Here is a 23,953-nt window from a genome sequence, read left to right as displayed (position 1 = left end):
TTGAACATACAACTGTACGTGGTGAGTTAAACTCTATATGAAACACCCATTAAGATGCATCAACCCACCACCTCTGGAGAACAAGTAGAAAAGAGGTTTTAAATGTCTGAAAACTGCAACTTCAGCATTTTTGCCATACCGCTTTTATAATTTGTCACGTGAAGCAAAGAGACTAACCCAACAGCACTACTAGGGCCATACAATCATTCCACCCACTGGCTGGCCTCACAAACATTATCAAGCAAAAGAAGGCAAACCCGCAGAGGAGGCCTTCACCTACTTTCTTCCACATTGAAGACTCTGTGTGCATGGAGGCCACGGTGTGCAAATAACCAACCTCAAATAAATAAAGGAATAAGGAGGCATTCTGACAGCACCAAAGGTCCTCCTCATCCTTAAACTTTCCAAAGTGTCATCCCATGAAATACAGTTTGTTTGCCAGGAACCTGAGACCCTTCCTACCCCAAGTACAAAGGGCATCACTGGCCACCTCCTTCCATGGACGTCTCTCAGCCAGCTTCACAGACCCCTAAACCTCTGACTTAATTGATTCCCACAGTGTAGACACCATCACCTCTGTTAAGTTTCTAGAACACGTGACTTGGGGGCACAAACTTGCTAGAAACAGAATAAGCAATTTTAACTCATTTCTCTGGGTCCTGCCACACTTGGATCCAAACAGTTCCCAGGGAGGGACAGAATGTCACCAAACTTGGATGACACTTATTCAAATTACCCTCAAGAGGTGTGTGAGTCCTGCCTGGCTGGTTGCTGGCAGCTCTTACCCATTTGCCTCAGGGAACCTGGGTTAAGGATCCGGGGACCTGATACAGGTTCAGGCTGAGCGGCTCCAGGCTCAGCTTCTCCTGCAGGAATGGGTCCAGATCCTCTGCAGGAGGTGTCCACATGCCTTTTTCTGGATGCACTCTTGAAAAAAATGGCTGAGGGCCTTGATGAAGGCTGGCGGCTTCAGCCCCAGGCAGTGGCGGTATCCACACCTAATTAGGCCACTCCAGGCCGGCTGGGCGCCCACAGCCCTCCAAGCGACCTCGCAGCCTGCGCAGCGCAGAGGAGTTCCTGTTGCCCCAACCCCGGGGCTTCCAACAGGGTCGCGGTCCGCACAGAGTGAGCATGCTGGAAGTCGGCAAGGCTTGAGGCCGGGTTTGATGCAGATAGAGACATTGTGTTTTCCATATGCCAAATTCCAGGTGGTATTTCTTTCTTTCTCTTTTTTCAACCAGCAAAATAGTTTATTCAGGAATAGCCAGAAACGATAAAATCACCCACACGAAACCTAGTTGACCACAGGCAAATGGAAGAATCCGCGAGAAAATTGCTTTTATAGGGAAAAGGGGCCGGATGGTGACCGGGACTGTAATAACAAAGGAGTTCATTGGAGGAAGCTGGAAGTCCAAAGTATGGAGGCTTCTCATTGGTTGGGCTGCTACTAAGCGGGTTTCTCCCCCAACCCCCAACATTTTAAGTCTGTCTTGAAGTGCTGAATTCCTGCTAGGACTTTAAGATTAGTACTAACGGATAAATCCCAGTTCCTGTTTTCATGAAGCTTGCAAACTTTTCATGAGGACAGAAAAAGAACCACAATAAAAGAAGGTAAGTACCATACGAATTATACAAAGATCTAAAAGGATTCAGAAAGAGGGAGGTTTTTTTCACTTCTGGAAGGTCTCTGGTGATAAATTTCAGCAAAGATTTCAAGGAGGAAGTGATACTTGAGACGCATCCTGAAGAATGAACATTTCCATAGGTAGTAGGACTGAGGAGAACATTGCAGGTAGAAAAATTCGAGGCAACAGCATGGAACTGTACATGGGCCAGGTGTTTGCAAACTAGCACCAAAGACTCATGGTAATTTAGGCTCCCTATGTCCTAGAGGTCCGAAACAAATTTAGACAGACAGGCTGGACTTTGGTATTAGGCAGGCCTGAATTTGGACATTGGTACAGCCACTGGATAAATATCCATCCTAGGGCAAGTTATTTAATCTCCCTCAGCCTCAGTTTTCTCACTGGTAAATTTGCCTAACTATATATGTCCCAGGATTTTTTTTTTGGTGTCTATTCTCTAATAGTTGTTAAATAGTAGGCATTGTCATTTTTGTAGAGGTTTTGAATATCAGGGTGAAGAGTTTATGTTTTCTTAGCCAGTTTATGGAAGTTTTGCACAAGGTAAGGACCATTGGAATAATCTGGCAGCAGCACATAGGCTGGAGGAAAGCAGGAGAGAGAGAGAGGAGGCAGAGACAAGTTAGGAGGTTACTTTGCAGTCAGCTTGTAGATCAATAACTAATCCTCAAGGTTTTCATGGTCAATCAATAATATCAAAGTTTTATTTTTGAGTTTTCAGAACCTACAGTTCTTTTTTATTTTCTTCCCTTTCCCTCCTGTTGTTTTCCATTGGATTGTTCTGCCAGCAGGCAAATGGAAAATCAGTGAAACTTCAATTCACCTGTGTCACCGTAAAACAAAAGAGGCACTTAAATATTTGTGGTCACTGTGTGAATGTAAGCATCTTTGAAAGATTTGGGTGGAGCAGGCTGAAATTAACCACTTGAATTTAATATTTTAGATCAAATACATGTGCCAATAATTCTTAACTTTCCTTTGTTCCTGTGATACAGCTGAGTCACTATAATGTGCTAAGAATTTCTATGTAGATAATTTTCTATCAGTTAATTTAAAAAGGCAGTAGGGCAGGGCTCATTCAGTCATGTGCCACTGACCAACCTCATTGAACCTTGGACAGGTTATTTAATAATCCTAAATTACAGATCACACGTCTGTAAATTGGGGGAGGTAATTTGTTTTCTGCCTATTCTTAAGGTTATCGTGAGGACCAAATCAGGTAACTGATATAAAAATGCTTATGTTTTATTAGCCACAAATGCAAAAGGTTATTATTTAGACAAACCTACACCTATATAAGTAAGGCACAATCATGAACTGTGTTAGAAATCTTCCCACTTTGTTTTCTTCCCTGCTTTCTGAAGATCTGCTTGATTTTCTTCTTCTTTTTTTTTCTTTTTTCTCAGTTGGCAAGTACTTTACTTTCATAGGTTGACCACTGTTGACCTCTCATTTGAGGTGAGATTTTCAAAGTATGATTTTCAACCAAGTAGCCATTTTGTCATTTTGAAGCTGTGTTGTTTGCCCTCCTCTGTTTTGGGATAAGTATATGACGGTTTGGTTTCAGACTTTAATTATTTCACTAAGGGCACTTTTGGAGGAGGAAAAGTTATTTTTCACTCACATAATGAAACAACTTCTTGTACAGAGAACTCTGTCTCATTAAGGGCTGTGCTGGAGACTACAGAGATGATTTAAGAGACTGAGTCAGCATCTTTATCTTGTGATGCCTTGAAAGATGTGTTAGTTTCCCTAGGGATAAAGAAGGGAAATTAAAAATAAAATCTTATTTCCCCTTTATGGTTAATTTTTAACAAAATGAAGCAGTCATTCCGAAATATAGACACACAAATAAGAAAATGTATGTAATTACTTAATCAGAAAAGGCCTTGCATAGTTAAACTGAAATTCAATGCATTTTAAAGAAAGGGAAAGCATTCCAGCTAAGTTTCTGGCAGATAATAACGAAGGAAAAAAAATTGAAAACATTTGAAGCACTGAAGTCACACTTCTGTGGATACATATGGCGTTAATGGATTTTGAGCTTCTCGGCCTCCTGGTGAGCAGATGGTTTTATACTTGTGCTTAAACTAGAGGTTAGATAGCTTGGTGGAAAAAAACAACGACCTTTCATCTCAAGTTTAGTTTTGGACCTAATGATTTGTGGATTTAGCTCTGTCAAAGGATGAAGATGACAAACTTTTCAAACACGTATTGTCACGCTTAATAGCCTTTAAGATACTCAAACATTGACGGGGCCTGGTAAGTAAATCATAGTTGATCTTTAGAGAGGTTTTTTGGTTTTTTTTTTTTCCACCTCCTGGATGAAGTCAAGTTTTATAACTCTTACCTCCCTTATCCTAGGCAAAAAATTAAATCAGGGAATTGGTATCTCTCATTGGATTCCATGTTCCAGTATACAAACAATAATACCATACTAAAAATACAGAATAGTTTCTGTTAGGTTAACTAGAAAGGAATATTCCTTAAAATAATCATGCTGCTGTGGAACTACGGTAATAAGCACCCTGCCCCCCAACACAGACATTTTATTAGAAAAATCCTAGTCCCATTCCAAATCCTAACTTAATTTAAAACTTTAAACCTGTTTTATACCGTGATTGCATATTTTCTAGTTAACTAACCATTGTATCATCAGTTCATACATTTTATGAATGGAGACAGCACTTCTAATTGATAGGCATGGCATGCTTATAAGTGAAGTTAAAACAACAGTGCCACTTTGGGAAACAAACGTCACTGTTTGACTGCTTTCCAGAAGTAGCTTGTTTCACAAAGATCCAAGAAAATTGCAGATCTCTGCATTTGGGATTCATGGCTGGCAACTTAAATGTACGTGAAAGTCAAAAGGGAGGATCGATTCTTTTCCTTTTAGTCAGACAGGGGTGCTAGGAGCAAAATGAGGGGAGGGCATGGGCGAGAACTGGGAGAATCACATCAATCAACACATTCTCACCTGGACTCGCTGGGTCCCAGGATACCAAAACTCTTTCAACACCAAACACAATTGTTGTCAGATAATTCCACAAGAAGAAGAAACTTTCACCTTCTTGACAGTTTGGTGTTTACAAAACACTCTGGAGAGCATATACATAAGTATATAACACACTAACTGAATGAGTGATGTCACTTGGATCAAGAGATTATTGGATGGAAAACTGTGTCTGATGTGTTAAGAGGAAAAAGCAGGTTATGAAACAGCATTGCAGTAAAGTTCTTTTTGTGTGTGAAAAACAAAATCTATAACTGTACAACAGAAAGACTGCAATGAGACATAGCAAACAAACACACAAGCAATAAGGTAGAGGGGCTACAAATGATTTTCATTTTCTTTTAACATCTGTATTTTCACACAATAATGTTACTTTCAGAATGAGAAAGAAGTTCTTTAAAAAAGACTTCAGGAAGAAATTCAAATTATGAGGATATGGGGCAATAATTATTACTTAGACTAGTAAATCTCTAGACTTAAGGGAATAGGAAGCAATTAAAATACAGACATGAAGAACACAGTATTTATGTTTCCTTTCACAACCTGGAACGATACATACTTGAGAAGTAAAATATTTAGCTAAGTCAGGCTGTACACCTTTGAGGAATCTTATGTCGTGATACCTACTAGCATTGAAGAAGAATTAGTGACAGTAACGCATTTAATAAAATCCTGGTTCAAAAAATACCATATAATATAAGAGAAACTCAGCTATAAAAAAGAAAAGCTGGGCAATTCCTGTTGTGGTTCAGCAGGTTATGAACCTGACTAGTATGAGGATGCAGGTTTGATCCCTGGCTTTGCTCAGTGGGTTAAGGATCCTGCATTGATGTGGCTGTGGCATAGCCTATAGCTGCAGCTCTGATTCGACCCCTAACCTGGGAACATCCATATGCCGCAGATGTGGCCTTAAAAAAGAAAAAAAAACAAAAACAAAAAACTGGTCCCTCTCTCTCTCTGAAATAACTCAGGATTTGAATTGAGACATATTGCTATTAATAGCTATAATACACTGAGACCAGAAACCATCAGAACCTTAAGGATTAAAGGTTCTGATTTTAATATGCACTGATGGAGAAGATATTAGGAGATGACTCTCTCCCATGCTATGGGTAGAATTATATTTTCACCACTTTAAAGGCAATCTTTACATCTTAACATTGTGGATATCTTTATAACCAGCATTTCCATTTCTAGGAACTCTTTCTACATACTGTAAAAGAATAGGAACAAAACAATAAGGATGCTCAGAGCAGTATTGTTTATAACAAATTTGCAATGCCATAAATGTCCTATAGAAGAGCTTTTTTTTTTTTTTTGCTTTCATGCTTGAGTAAATCATAGCAACTCATTAAATAGTATACTCTGCAGCCATTAAGACAAGTTTGTTCATGAGTATATCTAATAAACCAATGTTGGACAAAGGAAAGAGACACCAAAAACTATATTCTATATGTTATTTATTTCTAGTTAAAATTGAGGCAACAGGAAGTTCCCTTGTGGTGAAGCAGGATAAGGATCCAGTGTTGCTACAGCTGTGGTGCAGGTCACAATTGTAGCTTGGGTTCAATCCATTCAATCCATGGCCCTGGAACTTCCACATGCCATGCATGCAGCCAAAAAAAAAAAAAAAAAAAAAAATTGAGGCAACAGTAACTAATGGTTAACTTTGGGAGTGCCTCATGACTGAAGGTGGGCACAGAGCATGGAGGGCTACTGGAATTCTGTCAGTATTCAGACTAATACATGGGAATGTTCACTTTGTGAATGTTCCTCAGGCTGTACCCTGATGATTATTTGCTTTTCAACAAGTCTGCCATACACAGTAACATTTACCATAAAAAGGTTGTAAGAAGTATTAATACCATAGAAAAAAGTTCAACATATATCTTTAATATAAAAAAATCCTATATCATCTTAAAGGAAAGAAAAATAAATGAATGGATATATATATATATATATAAATAAATGACATTGGTAGATGTTTCTGAGTGATAGGATAGCAGATTTTTTTTGTGTATTTTTCTTTTTTAGTATTTTCTAAAATTGTTACCATAAATGTCACTTTTGTAAAAAGAAAAATGTCATAATAATATCATTATAAATATGAGAAAGCTCTATGTAAGTTTGTTAAAACACAAAACAGAGTTAACAAGAGTATGTGTATAGTAAGGACCAAAAGAATTTACTAAGATCACTTCAGATTAAATTACTTGGCAATTTACAAAGCCTTGATTCAAAAATAGAACACTTTTGGAGTTCCCTGTTGGCCTACTGGGTTAAGGATCTGGTGTTGTCAGTGCTGTGGTTTGGTCATTGCTGTGGTGTGGGATTGATCCTGGCCTAGGAACTTACATATGCCATGGGTGCAGCCAAATTAAAAAAAGAAAATAGAACACTTTGCATCCTAATAGTATATAACATGTGGCTTCAAAATGAAGGTAAGATGTTAAAATTCTAAAACAAGTGTAAAATAACAGACTTTGTCCCACAAGTTTGCTAGGTGATGCAAGCAGTCTGGTCCTTAGTTGTCCTATCTGTAAAGTGGACTTAATAATAACTTGCCTGCATCTTCCTAGAGGTATTTTGAGAATAAGTGATGTACAGATGTAGAAATGGCTTTGAACTTTTCAGAGATGTTGGTTCAAGGTATTATTAAAAGGGCAGTTTATGAAAAAATATGAGATCTGGAGTTCCCATCATAGCCCAACAGAAACGAATCCCACTAGGAACCATGAGGTTGTGGGTTCAATCCCTGGCCTCACTCAGTGGGTCAAGGATCTGGCGTTGCCATGAGCTGTGGTGTAGGGTGCAGACATGGCTTGGGATCTGGCGTCACTATAGCTCTGGCGTAGGCTGGCGGCTACAGCTCTGATTAGACTCCTAGCCTGAGAACCTCCATATGATGTGGATGCGGCTCTAAAAAGACAAAAAGAAAAAAAAAAAAAGAAAAAATACGAGATTTGATGTTATTTGAAAATGTGAATCTTGTGAAACTCTACATTTAAGAAGCACCTTTATAAGATTTTAAGGTATGCTTTTTATTTTTTCAGACTTTTATACAAGAACATTTTTATAGAGAAAAAATGAACAGAGAACAGTAGGCTTCTGTTTTCAGCTTGAGAAAAATAGATGATTGTATAGATTCAAATTATTTTTGAGAATTGGGTAATAGCACTAATTCTATAATTCTTGTGATCAACTGAATATTTCCTATGAGGAGGCATAAAGAAATGTGTCCTTTACCCTATAAAACACATTAACCCCAGCTCATGTTAGAGTTGTGTGTATCCTCTGTCAATTGTCTTTCCTTTCAGATACATGGTCTTTTAAGATGGTAAAATAAACACCAAGAGTTAGCTAACTGTTAAAAGTCTTTTTTTTCCTTCTTCTTCTTTTTTTTTTTTTTTTTTTTTTTTTTGGCCATCTGTCTGCAAATAGAGTTCCAGGGCCAGGGAAGAGTGGCAGTTGTGACCTAAGCCACAGCTGCGGCAGTGCTGAATCCTTAACCCATTGTGCCAGGTAGGGGATTGAACTGGCATTCCAGTGCTCCCAAGATGCCACCAATCCCCTTGCGCCACAGTGGGAACTCCTGTTAAAACAGTCTTAAACCTACAACCATTCTTCTCTGTCTGCCACGCCTATCCTACTGACAGTCTGTGATCTTTATTGCATTACCCTAGGCACTTGGTATTCATATGCATTAATAGTTTACAATGAATTCTGTTTTGAATTACTATTACTTTTATTTTTCTAGATAGGGTATCCAGGGATCGTTTGCTTATATCCACTTTGCCTAGAGGACAAAATCATATCCACAGCATTCATTCAATGCAGTAGCCTATCAAAATTTATCTCACTGCATGGTCATAATAACTCCAGCAAATATATCTCTAGCATTTTTTAGATCAGTGGTTCCAAAGTGTCCTTGGAGCAGTAGAGTCAGTATCATCTGAGAACATGCGAATTACTGAGCCTTATTTTAGACCTACTGAATCATAAACTTGAGAAGTGCTGCTCAGCCATCAGTATTTTAATAAGCCCTCCAGGTGATTTTGATTCATGCAGCAGTCTGAGAACTACTGCCCTAGAGGGATCATAGGTAACTTTTCTAGAAGCACAATATGCTCCCTTAAGAGATCTATGAAAATTACCAGTCTGCACTGGCTTACTTTGAAAGTAACATTGAACTCTCAAGACAACAATCATCATAAAAAAACAGGTGGTAGCACTAGCAGCTTCACTTTGCAGCCATTTGACCATTTTTAGGCCACCACTGTGGTAGATAAGAAGTATTCCTAATTTGTAAACAAAAAAAGAAAATTGTATAGGGCAGGGGAAAGCACTCTTAGAAATTGGTATAGATTTTTTTTGGAGTTCCCGTCGTGGTGCAGTGGTTAACGAATCTGACTGGGAACCATGAGGTTGTAGGTTCGATCCCTGGCCTTGCTCAGTGGGTTAAGGATCTGGCGTTGCCATGAGCTGTGGTGTGGGTCTCAGACATGGCTTGGATCCCGCGTTGCTGTGGCCCTGGTGTAGGCCGGTGGCTACAGCTCCAATTAGACCCCTAGCCTGGGAACCTCCATATGCTGCAGGAGCGGCCCTAGAAAAGGCAAAAAGACAAAAAAAAAAAAAAAAAAAATTGGTATAGCTTTTTTTGCATCATCTGAAAGTTTTTCTAATGTTAATTGTAGCAGAGATGGTTGTTAACATTGCCTCTGAAAGCCTTTCTTCATGGCAAAACTGAGAGTGAAAATGAGATTATTGGTCTTGTTTTCACCTGTAAATCATTCTGGCCTTAAAGTAAGAGTCACATACAAGAAACCCCTGAAGAACAGGAGATCTTTATTGTGGAATTATCATCCCCCTCCCCCGTTCAGTTTCTCAGCCTAACCATATCCATCGATGGAAGAGAGATTTGATCTTGCCTAGAATTTCTTTGAAACAGAAAAAGAAAGTCACTTTTCTAAGATGAACTCAGTTTACTTATTACAAGACTGCTCCTTTTCTTTCAAAGTAAGTATAAGGTCAAACCAGGAAAGGGATTAACAAGAGCAACATTATTATTGCTACTGGAAATTTTTTACCTTTTCACCAACTTTAACTTACTAGTTCATTTCATATAAAGCTACTGATGCCCTAGAGGCTCCCTGCCTCTGCATATTTGATTATCTACATATTTAAACACAGTTACGTAAACTGAGTAATAAGAGAGGCTCTAAAAGGATTGATCGACTGCTATGACTTTGTAAATTTGTGAACAAAATTTTATCTTTATTTTTGGTTAAGAATTCAAATGATAACTACTTTCTTGACAAAAATATCCTGAGGTAAGAGCTTTATATTTTTAATACTGAATTGATTCCAGAAACTCACAAATATAAAGGTAACTTGATTGCGCTGAACCTCAATTTAATCACCTGTAAGAAGGAATAACAGGATGGTTGTAAGGATAAGTGAGTTAACTCATATGCATGGCCTAGGACAGTGCCTAGCCCTTAGCAAGCCCTCAAAATGTTAAATTGTTATTTTTGTAGATGCAAATTTTATTATGTTTTCAGGTTAAATTAACTACAGAATGCTAAAGTCAATACAAACAGATCAACTAAGGTTAAACAGATTAGTACTAGAAAAGTTTTCATGATAATGGATATTGTTGCTTTAGCCAAAGCTACTATCATTTACCCAAGAAATTCAGATAATAAAATACATAATCTCTTAATCACCATACTTTGAAAACATCCAACCTAGCTAAGTTTCTGATATGTAATAACTTAGTGAAATTTGATTTACCTATTATAAAAACAGAAACTATTCTTTGGTTCTTAGAATAATAATTTTTAATTCACAGATGCTTGTAGGTCATATTTACAGCAGAAAATCTGGGAAAGAGTTACTTCCTAGTGTATCTGGCCCCCAATGTAGAGAACTCTTGTTGGCCTGGGAGACATGCAGCAGGAGGACAGTGGTCCTGGGCAGAGTAGTATCAAAATCTTTTTTTCCTAATTCAGTATAATTCTGTATTTAGTTCCCTGTTAACTAAAAAAAATGCACAGATGCATTTCAGTTTAGATAGTCTTAAAATGCACATGTCAAAAAGGGAAACTAAAGGAAAAGAGGCCCCTTTTTACATGATTCGCCTCAGTTCTTGTATAATAATATTAACATATATTATGTGTATATGTGCATATATAGTTTTATAGATGGGAAAACTGGAGCATAGAGAGTTTAGAGTCAGGGAAGGGTTAGAAATCATACTGAGAACCCACAACAAGTCTTGAAAAGAAGATCATGCCCTTTAGGATGTGGAATGCCCAGTGCTTAGAACAATTTTACATTATACTGGCAATAAGAACTCTTTTTTTCTCTATTTTTCTTTCTTTCTTTCTTTCTTTCTTTCTTTCTTCTTCCTTCCTTCCTTTCTTTCTCCCTCTGTCTTTCTCCCCTCTCTCCAACCCTCTCCCTCTTTTTCTTCCTTTTAAATTAGGTAATAAGTAAAAATTAAAAATCTGATATTCAGACTATCTGCCAGCATACCACAAACTGATGTAGAAAATTAGTAAATGGGAATCTCAGTTAAATGGAGTGGAGTGACCAGAAGGGGGAGCGCTCATGCCCTTGGGGAATAGTGGAGCCCAACAGGCAAAAGAGATTCTTCTCTCCTGGCAAGGCCTTAGCTGATGAAAAGCCATGGACTCTTTGTTTATTACAGCCCTTCCAGCTTCCTTTTTCTCTCTGTAAAAGAGTTCTCCTTTCCTCGACTTGCAGGGACTTGCATGTCGCTCGCCATGATTGCAGACCTTGAATTACAATTCTTTGCTGAACTCTAGTGAACCCATTTTTGCTGTAGAAATAACTGGCAGTCTGTCTGTTTCAGGTCAGCTTTCCTCTCCAGGCTCAGCTTTACTGATTTTCACTTATAGAAGAGCCTTAAGGTAATCTATACTTCTGAACTTTGAACACTGAGAATAAATACCTTGGCCTAGGCACATTGTAATTTGGCACTTGGAGTCCATGTTCATGGATCCAAGTCATGGCTTTTCTCTCTTCCTGACTGGGCATGGGATTATTGATACCTGTCTTAAAGTATCAATGTGAGATTTAATAATTAAGTGGGTAGGAAAATACTCTTAAGTTTCAAAGTACTGGATAAGTTACTTTTTGTAATATTTTATAATCTGGAATTCTTAGTAGGAAATACTAGTTAATCTCCAAAAGAGGAGCCTGAAAAGATTCTATTATGTAGACCTTTGTTATGTCAGATGTTATACAATTTTAGTCATTTCTATCAATAATATACATTCAGTAAAAATACCACATGACCGATGTTCATCTTTCATGTAATTATCTAGCAAATATGTATTCAGCCTGTCAGAAGCCTCATAGAGAGTCTCGGCCTTAGTTATAAACTAAAACTAATGGTGGTAACTATAAACAGTGACAGATTGGATGGCAATCCCTGTGCAGTGTCAATTTGCAATTTTGTGTTTGGCAGAACTCATATATTTTATTACCAACAATATATTGCAGTCCAAAGGAAAAATGGAAGCATTATGAGCCATTTTCAAGGGCTGTCTCACAAAACACACACTGTAATCACCGAACTGTAGAGAACAATTCCTTCCTGATACGACATGGTGGCGGCTGTTGTTTCTATTGTTGCTATTATTATTTTAAAGACAGGGAGTATTTATACTACATCTTTCAAAAGGGACTAACATGAAAGCTGTGGGTTTGTATGTAGCCATTCAGAATTAATAATAGACAACCCAAGAAAGAAATTCTATTTCAGAGAGTGAGTTAAGTGTCAAATGTTTAACCAGGGTGTAACTTTGATTCAAAAATACTGTTTGAGGAGTTCCCGTTATGGTGCAGTGGAAATGAATCCAGTTAGGAACCATGAGGTTGCAGGTTCAATCCCTGGCTTTGCTCAGTGTTAGGGATCCGCTGTTGCTGTGAGTTGTGGTGTAGGTCACAGACACAGCTCAGATGTTGCATTGCTATGGCTGTGGTGTAGGCCAGCAGCCATAGCTCCACTTCAGCCCCTAGCCTGGGATCCTCCATATGCTGCAGGTGTGGCCCTAAAAAAAACAAAAAACAAACAAACAAAAAACCCAACAAAAATATTGTTTGAGGAAAAACTAATATAAAACAACCAAAGATAAGAAAAATCACTGTGGACTTATTTTCAATTTTTTAAGCTTAAACTTTGTAATAAATAGTTAAAAATTTTTAATTCAACTATGGAAATGTGCAAATTTACTCTTCCATATTTTAATCATACAAGCTATAGATTTATGAGTTATCAAAATAAAACATCACTAGTTTCATTTTCATTCTGTTTTCTGGTAGGATTATAGTGATACTCAATAATTAGTTCAAACCTGTAAATAAAATTAAGCAATATCTACCCAAAAATACCCACTCTCTATTTTACTTCCAGTCAATTATTCCTAGTCTTCTGTTAAATTTATAAGATTGGGGAATACTACTATTTAGAAATATTTTCATGAACAATTCACAAACTTATAGAAAACATTGCAGAGATAAAATTTCCCAAAATTGTATGTCTGACTTCATTTGGAAGAGAAAAAAAATTAGACTAATTGACATTTTTATGTTATAAGTATAGAATATGAAAAGCAAAAAAAGAGAATTTTAAAGTTTGGTAAAAAGTTAGATTCATAATAAACTTAAAGAGGCCACAGAGAGTGAGATAGACTTTCTTTATGACAAAAACCCTTAACTAATCTCAGCTCCAAATGATTAATTTTATATCCTACATTTTTTTGGTTACTTTTTTTTTTTTTTTTTTTTTTGTGTGTGTGTGTCTTTTTGCCTTTTCTAGGGCCACTCCCATGGCATATGGAGATTCCCAGGCTAGGGGTCTAATCAGAGCTATAGCCGATGGCCTACGCCAGAGCCATAGCAACGCAGGTCTGCGACCTACACCACAACTCATGGCAACACCGGATCCTTAACCCACTGAGCAAGACCAGGGATCTAACCTGCAACCTCATGGTTCCTAGTCAGCTTCGTTAACCACTGTGCCAAGATGAAAATACCTAGATTACTTATCATTAATGAAAATGGCCCCATCATCTAGTCATTCTCTACTAAAACACCTTGTTTTATTTTCTTTATAGCACTTATCACTATCTGAAATTATCTCTGTGATATAATTACTCATTAATTAGCAATTGACCTTGTCAGCTATGTTCACAAACAGATTTCCAGCACGTAACACATTAACTGGTACATAGGGTCTCAAAAATATTATAAAATTAAAACTATAATTTAAAAAATTAATGGGGCATTCTGTTTAGATCTATGTTCTGTTCTGCAAATTTTATAGATTCCATTCTTATCTTTTTTTAAATGTCTTTCTCACTGCCTTTCTCCTTGGGAAGGAGGAGAAACATTTTGTTATGAGTGACAAATAAAATGTATTCCATGACCTGAAAATTTAAGAATAAGGCCATAGAAACATGGGCTTTTATTTATAGATTTTAGAGCCTACGAAAAGATATGTAATGGTAAATTCTCTCCAAAAAAACCATTAGCCAACCCTCTATTTAGCCAAGCCACCGAGGAGAAAAGTTTTCATCAGCTCAGCAAAATCGTTTGTGACCCTCAAAGGCCAACAGCACATGAAGCCTTGCAGTGAATAAAATTCAGTGGCATATTTGGAAATTGACTCATTTTTAATATAGCTCTAAAAAGTACAAGGATATTTTAAAAACTGTCTCTTAAGTTGAATTCTCCTGTGGCTTCTCTTCCTGACAAAGCATCAGAATAATCTTGGGAAATTGTGAAACGTACTGAGTTCCAAACTTGACCCCAGAACTAATGAATCAAGATGTATAGGGGAGGACCAAAATGGTGTTAGCAGCTAATCAGGTTTGGGGACCACCGAGATACTTCTTTACTTGCAGTGAACATATTTACCTTTAGTCTGTATCATCTTGCTTTCATTTTTACACATCTTTATTATTTATGAAGAAAAACTGAACCAGGTGCTTTCTTTTAAAATAACGTGACATCACTAATGCTATAGTTCCCCAAATGTGGGCATATATTCATAATCCAATTTATGATTCTGGAGAATTTTTTCAGTTGGAAGGATTCCTTTTTTTTTTTTTTTTAACTTTTCTAGTGTATTGCTGCTCCTTTCTCTCTCTACCAAGAATTGCCATTCAATCCTCTTGTGCTGCTGTTTCTACTGAAGATTTTTGTGCCAAGGTGAAAATCATTCTAAACTGCCTTATCTCAGCACTTAAAATGAATGGATACTCTCTCTCCCCCCCCCTCTTTTTTTTTTTTTTTTAGAGAGGCTTCCTGGTTTGGGGAAATTATTTTCACTCTAGATGAGTCTGGCCCTCCCATGAATAGCCTTCTTATTTTCTTCTCCTTATGTTATCTGCTCCACATCTGGTATCCAGTACAAGGCAGAAACAGCATGTTATCAACCATAGAAGAAAGAAACATAAGGCTCTTAGAAATCTTGGATCTCATTTATTGTCCTATTGAAGGCATACTCTGGTGTATCTGAAAAGCTTTAGATGATTAAAAATGAAATGTAAGAATGTGTTGTCCCAGACAATTATGAAGGCCGAAGGGAAACCTTTTGTATATCGCTGGGCTGCGCTGTCTCCAAGGACAGCTTGGAATAGCAGCAGAACATTGTGATATTCAGAAGGACTGATTATGTAGCATTGAGACAGTATTTGGTATTATTTCTTATTCTATCAGATTTAATAATGTAAATTCGACATAGTGAAGTATTCTAAACAACAGCAATGCACTTGCTGTTTTGATGCAGAACTTTCTGAAAGAAATATTTTTCATTAGTTCCCCCAAATAATCCATGCTGAGAAAATCTAATTAAAAAAAAATGTTTTGTCTAGGACTAGGGCTCAAATCCTCTGGCAAGTTTTATTTATACCGTCTCTCTTTTCATGTTTATTTTTTCTCTCGCTTCTTTTGGTTTTTTTTCCTTCCACATTTTTACTTCTCATATTATCCTTCTTCTCTTCTGTTGTTTAGCCCAGCTTCTGCCTTAGGGTTCTGTACCCACGGTACCACTGGAGAGCAAAAACATTGTGTGTTCCTTCTGTGAGGACATCCAAGAAAAAGGAAGGCCTCTAGGAAGGTGAGGCGGACCTAGTGTGAGTGAATGTTCGATCCCTTATTTTCCATAGATTCCCTGTGGTCATCCCCTTGCATTATCAGAGTTATCTTTCCATTTATGCATTTATTTTTATTTAATGTATAACTTCTTACGGTTTTGACAGTAACAAGGTATCGCACCCTTTTAGGTCTGGTCTTTGCTCTCAGCCTAGAATGCCTAACAGGTAAAGAAATAAAGTCAGCTCTGTAGAAGCCTGGCCATTTTTCAATTTGCCTGAAAAGAGGTACGCCAGATCCCAAGCTCACGTCATATTGTATATCCAGTCTTTGCCCTCCCAGCCTTGAGGACTGTACTGTGAGAGAAAGTGGTTTCAGGACTGCCTAGTGCAAAAAAGCTCTTTTCTGTGGCAGAGGTTCTCAATGGGGTGATTTTACACCCCTTCTCAGGTCATTTGATACTATCTGGGGACATTTTTAGTTGTTGAAACTGAAGGAGTGCTGCTGGCATCTAGTGGGTTGAAGGTTGGTGCTAAACATCCTAGGGTGTACCCCACTTTACCCTCTGCCACTAAACAAAGAATTATCCAGCCAAAACGTGAATGATGCTGAGGTTGTAAAACCAACCCTGTGGGAGACATCAGACATGCCCTGTTAGGTGAGTCGCTTGGTCTCCGCACAGCAGGAAAATGTGTCCATGAGACTTGATGCTGACTCACAGACAATTGTGCCAGCTTTGAGAAAACTGGCTGTGCCTGTTAGACTTGATGGGTGTTTCTGTGTCTGCCAGACACTGGGTTTGTAAGGGAAAGTGACATGTGTATGGAGTCTGCTAAGCCGGGGCTGGGGTGGAGTGCAGTGTATTTAAAGAGCTCTAACTGGGTGCGGCAACCTTGGCTCTGCCTTCAGCTGGTTGTGGGGCTTGGGCAAGTCAGCTCACCACTCCAGGCCTCCATCTCTCCTCTGTCTAACAAGAATTTGAACGAGCTCATCCCTTCCTGTTCCGAAATTGTGTAATGAATGAAAAAATTAACTCACAGTTAAGTGGAAACTGTGTAACAGTTTAAACTGGGTATCTTTTTAAAAAATTTTATTTTACTGAAGTATAGGTGATTTACAATGTTGTGTTAATTTTTGCTGTACAGCAAAGTGACTCAGTTTTATGTATATATATATATATATATATATTCTTTTTCATATTCTTTTCCATTATGGTTTATTACAGGATATTGAAGAGAGTGCCCTTTGCCATGTAGTAGGGCCTTGTTTTTTTTATCCATTCTATATGTAATAGTTTGCATCTGCTAATTGCAAACTCCTCATCTGTCCCTCCCTCCCCTGCCCTCTCCTTCCTCCCCACTGGCAACTACAAGTCTGTTTCTGTTTTATAGATAAATTTATTTGTATTATGTTTTAGATTCTTCATATAAGTAATATCATACAATATTTGTCTTTCTCTTTCTGACTTAACTTCACTTAGTATGATAATCTCTAGGTCTACCCATGTTGCTGCAAATGGCATTATTTCATTATTTTTTATGGCTGAGTAGTATTCCACTATATATCTATACCACATCTTTATCCATTCATCTGTCAGTGGACATTTAGGTTGTTTCCATGTCTTGGATATTATAAATAGTGCTGCTATGAACATAAGATGAACCCATGTCAGGGTATATGCCCAGGAGTTGGATTGCTGGATCATATGGCAACTCTATGTTTTTTGCTTGTTTGTTTGTTTGTGTTAGGGTCATGCCCAAGACACATGGAGGTTCCCAGGCTAGGGGTCGAATCAGAGTTATAACTGCTGGCCTGTGCCACAGCCAAAGCAATGCAGGATCTGAGCTGCATCTGCAACCTACACCACAGGTCGTGGCAACACCAGATCCTTAATCCACTATGCAAGGCCAGGGATGGAACCTGCATCCTCATGGATGCTAGTCAGATTCGTTGCTGCTGAGCCACAATAGGAATTCCTATTTTTAGTTTTTTGAGGAACCTCCATTTTCTTTTCCATAGATAGGCTGCACCAATTTACATTTCCACCAACAGTGTGAGAGTGTTCCCTTTTGTCCATACCCTCTCTAGCATTTGTTATGTCCAGTAGAAATTATTTATTAAGTCCAGTAGAATTTTTGATGATGGCCATTCTGACTGGTATGAGGTGATACATCTTTATAGTTTCGATTTGCATTTCTTTAATAAATAGTGATGTTGAGCATCTTTTCATGTGCCTACTGGCCATCTGTATGTTGTCTTTGTCGAAATGTCTATTTAGGTCTTCTGCCTATTTTTTTGATTGGGTTGTTTGTTTTTTTGTTACTGAGCTATATGAGCTATTTGTATATTTTGGAGATTAAGCCCTTGTCAGTTGCATCATTTGCAAATATTTTCTCCCAGACCATAGGTTGTCTTTTTTTTTTTTTAATGATTTCCTTTGCTCTGCAATAAGTTTGATTTGTTTATTTTTGCTTTTATTTCTATTGCCTAATGAAAGTGACCAAAGGAAATAAGTGGTATAATTTATGTCAGAGAGTGTTTTGCTTAGGTTCTTGTCCAGGAGTTTTATAGTCTCATGTCTTATATTTAAGTCCTTAGGCAATTTTGAGTTTATTTTTGTGTGTGGTTTTGAGGGTGTGTTCTAACTTCATGGACTTAACATGAAGCTGTCCAACTTTCCGAGACAGGGCATCTTCTTAATTTGTAGCTCCCTAAAAGTTTTCTCATCAAAAACAAGTCCCATATTTAAATACCTGCACTCAAAACGCATTGTCTTGCATAAGCTTGATATCTCAGGGAAGCAGAATATCCATCAGTGTTTAAATGTTGCTCCTCTGTAATGTTCTTTTTAGATAAATCCAGTTTGTCTAGCCACTTGTTTTACCACTTACCTTGAGGAACTGTCAGTACTTTTCAACCACGCACAGCGCAGCCTGACTGATCGCTGATGTTCCCTGAGAATGGCACTTGGTAGGGTCTGGTCAAAGGAGGACCATTGGAGACTGTGGCCTTGTAATGACCTCACATTCTACCTTATGCAACTCTCTTCTCTGAAACATCCTGGACCAATGGAGCATTCGTTGGTCTGACACATTAGTACCCAGAAGTCTAGGAGGAGAGAGGAAAAGAACAGGAAACAGGATTAAATAGTTCCTGAATATTCAGCACAAACCACATGCTTTACAGATGTTATCTGATGTAATCATCACAGATACCTGATGAGGTGGATAAAAGTAACATCCCTCTGTGACTAAAAAAAAAAAAAAAAAAAAAAAAAACCTGAGGCTCAGAAGAGTTATTTCCAATCTATGGAAAACGTGATTCAAGGGGACTTAAATAATAAAATGTATTGGGTCACATAACTGAGAAGTCTGGAGGTAGCTGGAGAAGTAGCACTTGGTCCAAAGCCTTAACACACAGCAGCGTTTTCCCAATTTCTATTTCTCTTGTGTGTTTTTGGAAGTGTTGGTTTTGGCTTTAGGCCATGCTGTGCATCCCAGAAGCTATTGGCTCTTCCTCAGGACCTCACCCTCTTTGCTTTAGAGTAGACTGCTCCCCACACAAACCCTGATTCAGTTTCTCACTGCCTCTCGTTGAGTGACATGTTTTTCCCTGAAATAACCACTCTGTCAATGGGGGTGAGTTGATGCTGGGAAATGTTTTCTTTCATTTTTTTAAAGTTTTTTTGAAGTATAGTTGATTTACATTGTTGTGGTAGCTGCTAGAAAATGTTGATTAATGGGCCCATTCTTGGTGCTGCTGGGTCAAAGTTACAAATTAGAAATTGATTGAGTTCCTTAAAGGAATATCTGAGTACTGTTGGCAAGAAAAACTTGAGATGGTAACTCAAAAGTTCACCAGTAGGATAAGACATGACCAAAGTGCCTGGAGTTTCTACTACAAATTTTTTTTTTTTTTTTTTAAGTGGCTGCACTTGTGGCATATGGAAGTTCCTGGCCAGGGACTGAATTTGAGCTACAGCTGCAACCTACAGCACAGCCTTGGCAATACTGAATCCTTTAACCCACTGTGCCAGGCCAGGGATGGAACCAGATGCCTCTATAGTGACCTGTGCTACTGTAGTCAGATTCTTAATGAACTATGCCACAGTGGGAACACCTATAAAAATATTTTTTTAAACAAATCTCTAAAACTTTAAATTTAAATATTAAAGAAACAGAAAGATCAGTGTCAGAATCTAATCCTTATTCTCAAACATGTTCTAGATGTTGTAGCTATTTTGTATGAGTAATTTAGAGTTTATTATGCAGTGATATTTTGAAGCTGGTTAAGATAAGGCACAGAGACTAAACAAGTATTCCACTAACTGTGTTATTTTTAACTGCTCATATTGCTAGATGCATTTTTTTCACTGACTGGTGGAAATTCTCATGAGAAAGTAACCTGGTCAGATTGGTTCCCTACGCCCAAACCTTCTGATCATCTTGGAATAGAACCACAAAAAAAAAAAAAAAAAAAAAAAAAAAAAAAAAAATCTGAAAGATCTGGATCCATTCTAGTACCTTTTTTTTTTTTTCCCAAACATGTCATCAGTTTCTAAAGATGACTTCATTTGTTTTCAGCTATATAGTATTTCTTCATCATTAATAATATGGCAAGTTCTAAAGCTTCTTGAGTCAACTCTATAGGATTTAAAAATAATGAAGCTAAAACCTTTAAAAAGGAAGACTACATTATGCCTATTAAAGAGATTTTTCTTTCCATAAACATCTTTAATTAAGAGAATTCACATGGGCTGAGGGAATCTGGGCAATAACCACCTACCCTGTAGAAACAAAAACCATGGAATGTGGACATTAAACTTGTTTACCCTTAAGAAATAAAGGGAACTCAGTAAAATTTAACTAGGAAATTGTGGCATTTCCCTGTAGAGGTGGATAGCAAGTAAGAGTAAAAACAGTTTTATGATCCATCACATAACTACCAACATACCAAAATAGTCTTTGATTAACAACACCCTATCTGGATGGAAAATGCATCCCTTTAAAGAAAAAATTACTCGTTTTACTAGTTCAGAAACCTAAATTTGAATAAGATATTGCTTGTGAAAAAATTAGCACAAAAATTTCAAATACTAAGTTTTTGGTACCCCAGACTACTTTTAAACTGCAAAGGCAGAAATAGTTGAAAACCAAACCAAACCAAAACCTTCTTTATAATGTTAGCTTTTAAAACAGAAAGCAGACCATGATACTATGATAATGGATATCTTTGTGCACTGTTTAGAAGCACTTACTGCCTATGGGCAGAAGTCAGAGTGGGCCTCCTGCTCCCTGCCCCGCACCTCTTGAGCATATCACAGTTTGAGTGACCAAGATGTTGAGGGCATATTCAGAGAAGAATGACTTTATGGTGAAAGGCCTCAAACCGAGGTCGTGTTCACTGTCTAGATTTGTTGAAGGAACTTGGATGTTTAACCTAGGAAATGACAATACTTCATTTCTTTTTTCCAAATAGTGAAAAGGTTAATTTGACCTAGAGAACTAAGTGTTTAATTCATTTGCATCTTAAACCAGAAGCAGTGAACAGAGGCTCAAGAAAGTGGTTAAGTACACAGATGATGAATTTGGAAAGTCAGGGGTTTAAATACCTGTTCCACCACATACTCATTGTATAAGCTTGGCGACATATTTAACCACTCTGGGCCTCAATTTCCCTGTCTGATAAGCAGAGAAAATAACAACTAATTTGCAGGGTTATTATAATGATCAAATGAGTCAACAATGTATTCAAAGTGTTACATATAGCAACTGGCATTAGTAAGGAATAAACACAACAGTGGTCTTTCAATAGTTGTTTCATAAATCATCATCAAAGTGTTATGAATATTTGCAGGAGTATCCAATGATAAAAATTCTGGCTTTTGGGAGTAGTAATTTCAGCCATTAGTTGAGGTGTTTCAGTAGCTTCTTAAGGTGTAAGGAGTATGGGCCTAAAGTCATCTGGTCTGGATTTGAATTTTAGTTCTAATATTTACCAGCTCTGTTTAACTTAGACATGATGTTTAATTTGTATGATCCTCAGCTTATTTTTCTTAAATTAGGCTGTCTATTTAACAAGTTTGTTTTTTCCTGAGTAATAAATAACAAAATCAAAATAAGAATGTAAATTTTTGAGCATATGCATATCTTTCCTGACCTGCAGTGGAGTTACAACCTAAGAAAGCAGTCGTAAATTGAAAATATCAAGTTGAAAATGTGTTTAATACATTTAACCTACCGAACCTCATAGCCCAGCCTTGCCTACCTTAAACATGCTCAGAAACTTATATCAACCCATGGTTGGGCAAAATTATCTAACACAAAGCTTATTTTATAATAAAGTGTTGAATATCTTATGTAATTTATTGAATACTGGACTGAAAGTGAAAATGGTTGGTTTATGGATAGAAAACATTTGTAAATGTATCAGTTATTTACCCTTATGACTAGGAGCTATGGATCACTACCATTGCCCAGCATGAGAACTAGTATCAGAGTGTATATCACCAGCCTGGAAAGAGATCAAAATGCAAAGTACAGTTTGTTGGAATGCATATGGCTTTCCCACCATTTGAGTCAAAAATTGTAAACCAAACCATCATTACACCAGTGTAGTCAGAAACTGTGTATGCTCAGTGCCAGGCACTATTCTAAATGCTTTATGTGCATTCACTTATTTAATCCTTACAAAAAAACTAGGAGGGGATTATTGATATAATCTCCATTTTACAGATAAGGAACCTGTGACAAACAAAATGTTGTTCTTTGCCCAAGGTCACACAGTCAATTTAATAAGGGGCAGAGGAGGGATCATAGGTACAAGATGTCTGGTTCCTGGGGCCACACTCATTAGCATCCCCAACATAGAGCTTGGCACCAAACATTTTCTCACTCCTTTCCTGTGCACCAGAAGACCACTTAGCCACCATAGCCATACAATGACAGTAAAAACAGAGATTCAGACTTGCCAGGAGTGGTCACCTAAGTTTTACCTTTCTTGATTGCTGATCCATGAACTAAGGTTAGATTGCCTGCAGTTAAATGAAAGATTGCTTTGAAAATTTCAAGTTCCTAGGCCCACCTCTGGGAATTGAGTCAGTCATCTGGGAAGGAGCTAGAAATTGATAACTCATACAGGATGCTGTTGCATAGAGAGGATTGTAACCAATCTTTATATGATTCTATATCTTCCAACTAGGAGTTTCTACAACCCTCTAACTTTTCTGAATAAAAACAGGCCTTTGATTGATCCTGAATTTTCTAATTTGTAATCATGAGCATTTCCTCCCCTCTAACTGATTAGGGAGAAAGATGTAAAGAAACAGAATCCAGTGCATATTCTCTATAGAAAAGCTTCACACCTCCCTTTTTAAACAGTGCGTCTTAATTGAACATTGCAGTCACCTTCCTCATCACCTAATACCTTCTCCAGTAAATAGAGGTGAGGAAACAAAATGAACAAGTTCAAAACCTGAGTGTACACTGATTCCTCAGTCTCTGGGATATGCTATGGATAACACAAATAAATAAAAGCACATTGAGTTTGTAAAATAAATGAGTATGGCAATTCTACCTCCACCCCAAGCGTGCAGGTCTATGCAATTTAGAAGGAGCAAGAAGAACAACATCTGGGTCCAAGGAAGATTTTGCCTGTGAAAAACACTGCTAATTATGGTCCATAAAGAAGAGGAAAATGGTGAACTTTCCACTCAGGGTATAATCCTTAGGGAAAAAAACAACCAATTCAGAAAATGGATCAGGGATTCAAATTCTGTAAAGTGAAATCCCATGAACAGCTCTGTTCCTGTAGTTAAGTGGCTGTGACATTGTGTGGAGATGACAGAAGGGGGTGTGTGTGTGTATGTGTGAATGCACATGCATGCACACAAATAAATAAATGCACATATATTTCAAAATTATACCTACAAAAATAAATCACTGGTCAGTTACTCCTTGACTGATTATTTGGGCAGAGGAGTATACCCAAGTTTTAGTACAGAATACAGAGGAGAAAAAAAGGGTTTTATCATTCTTTGGATGGAATTTGATTCACAGCCAAATTAATTTATCTTTCCAGTGTCCTCCCCACCCCCCACCCCTTCCCTAGACAGGGCTTGGGAAATAATACATCTTTTTTTCATGAGACCAAACACAAATATTTTGGTTCC

At 37.6% G+C, this 23,953-nt stretch overlaps 1 long non-coding RNA gene across 1 annotated transcript in view; it reads left to right on the top strand.

Annotated features, from left to right (window-relative positions):
- The first annotated feature begins 1,476 nt into the window (after nt 1-1,476).
- LOC146397543 (uncharacterized) overlaps nt 1,477-23,953 on the top strand; it is a 219,667-nt gene continuing 197,190 nt past the window's right edge. Inside the window, exon 1 of the long non-coding RNA XR_014824205.1 lies at nt 1,477-1,611. This is a non-coding gene — a long non-coding RNA (uncharacterized LOC146397543). The remainder of the gene's footprint in view (nt 1,612-23,953) is intronic.

Source organism: Sus scrofa, chromosome 13, assembly GCF_054392235.1.
Source record: "Sus scrofa isolate SSC_HxYL_T2T_F1_AM1 chromosome 13, Sscrofa_HxYL_maternal_Yorkshire_Landrace_v2.0, whole genome shotgun sequence".
In the NCBI taxonomy this organism is placed as follows: Eukaryota; Metazoa; Chordata; class Mammalia; order Artiodactyla; family Suidae; genus Sus; species Sus scrofa.
Note: the sequence above shows the minus strand (reverse complement) of the source record. Positions and strands in the feature narration are given on the sequence as shown.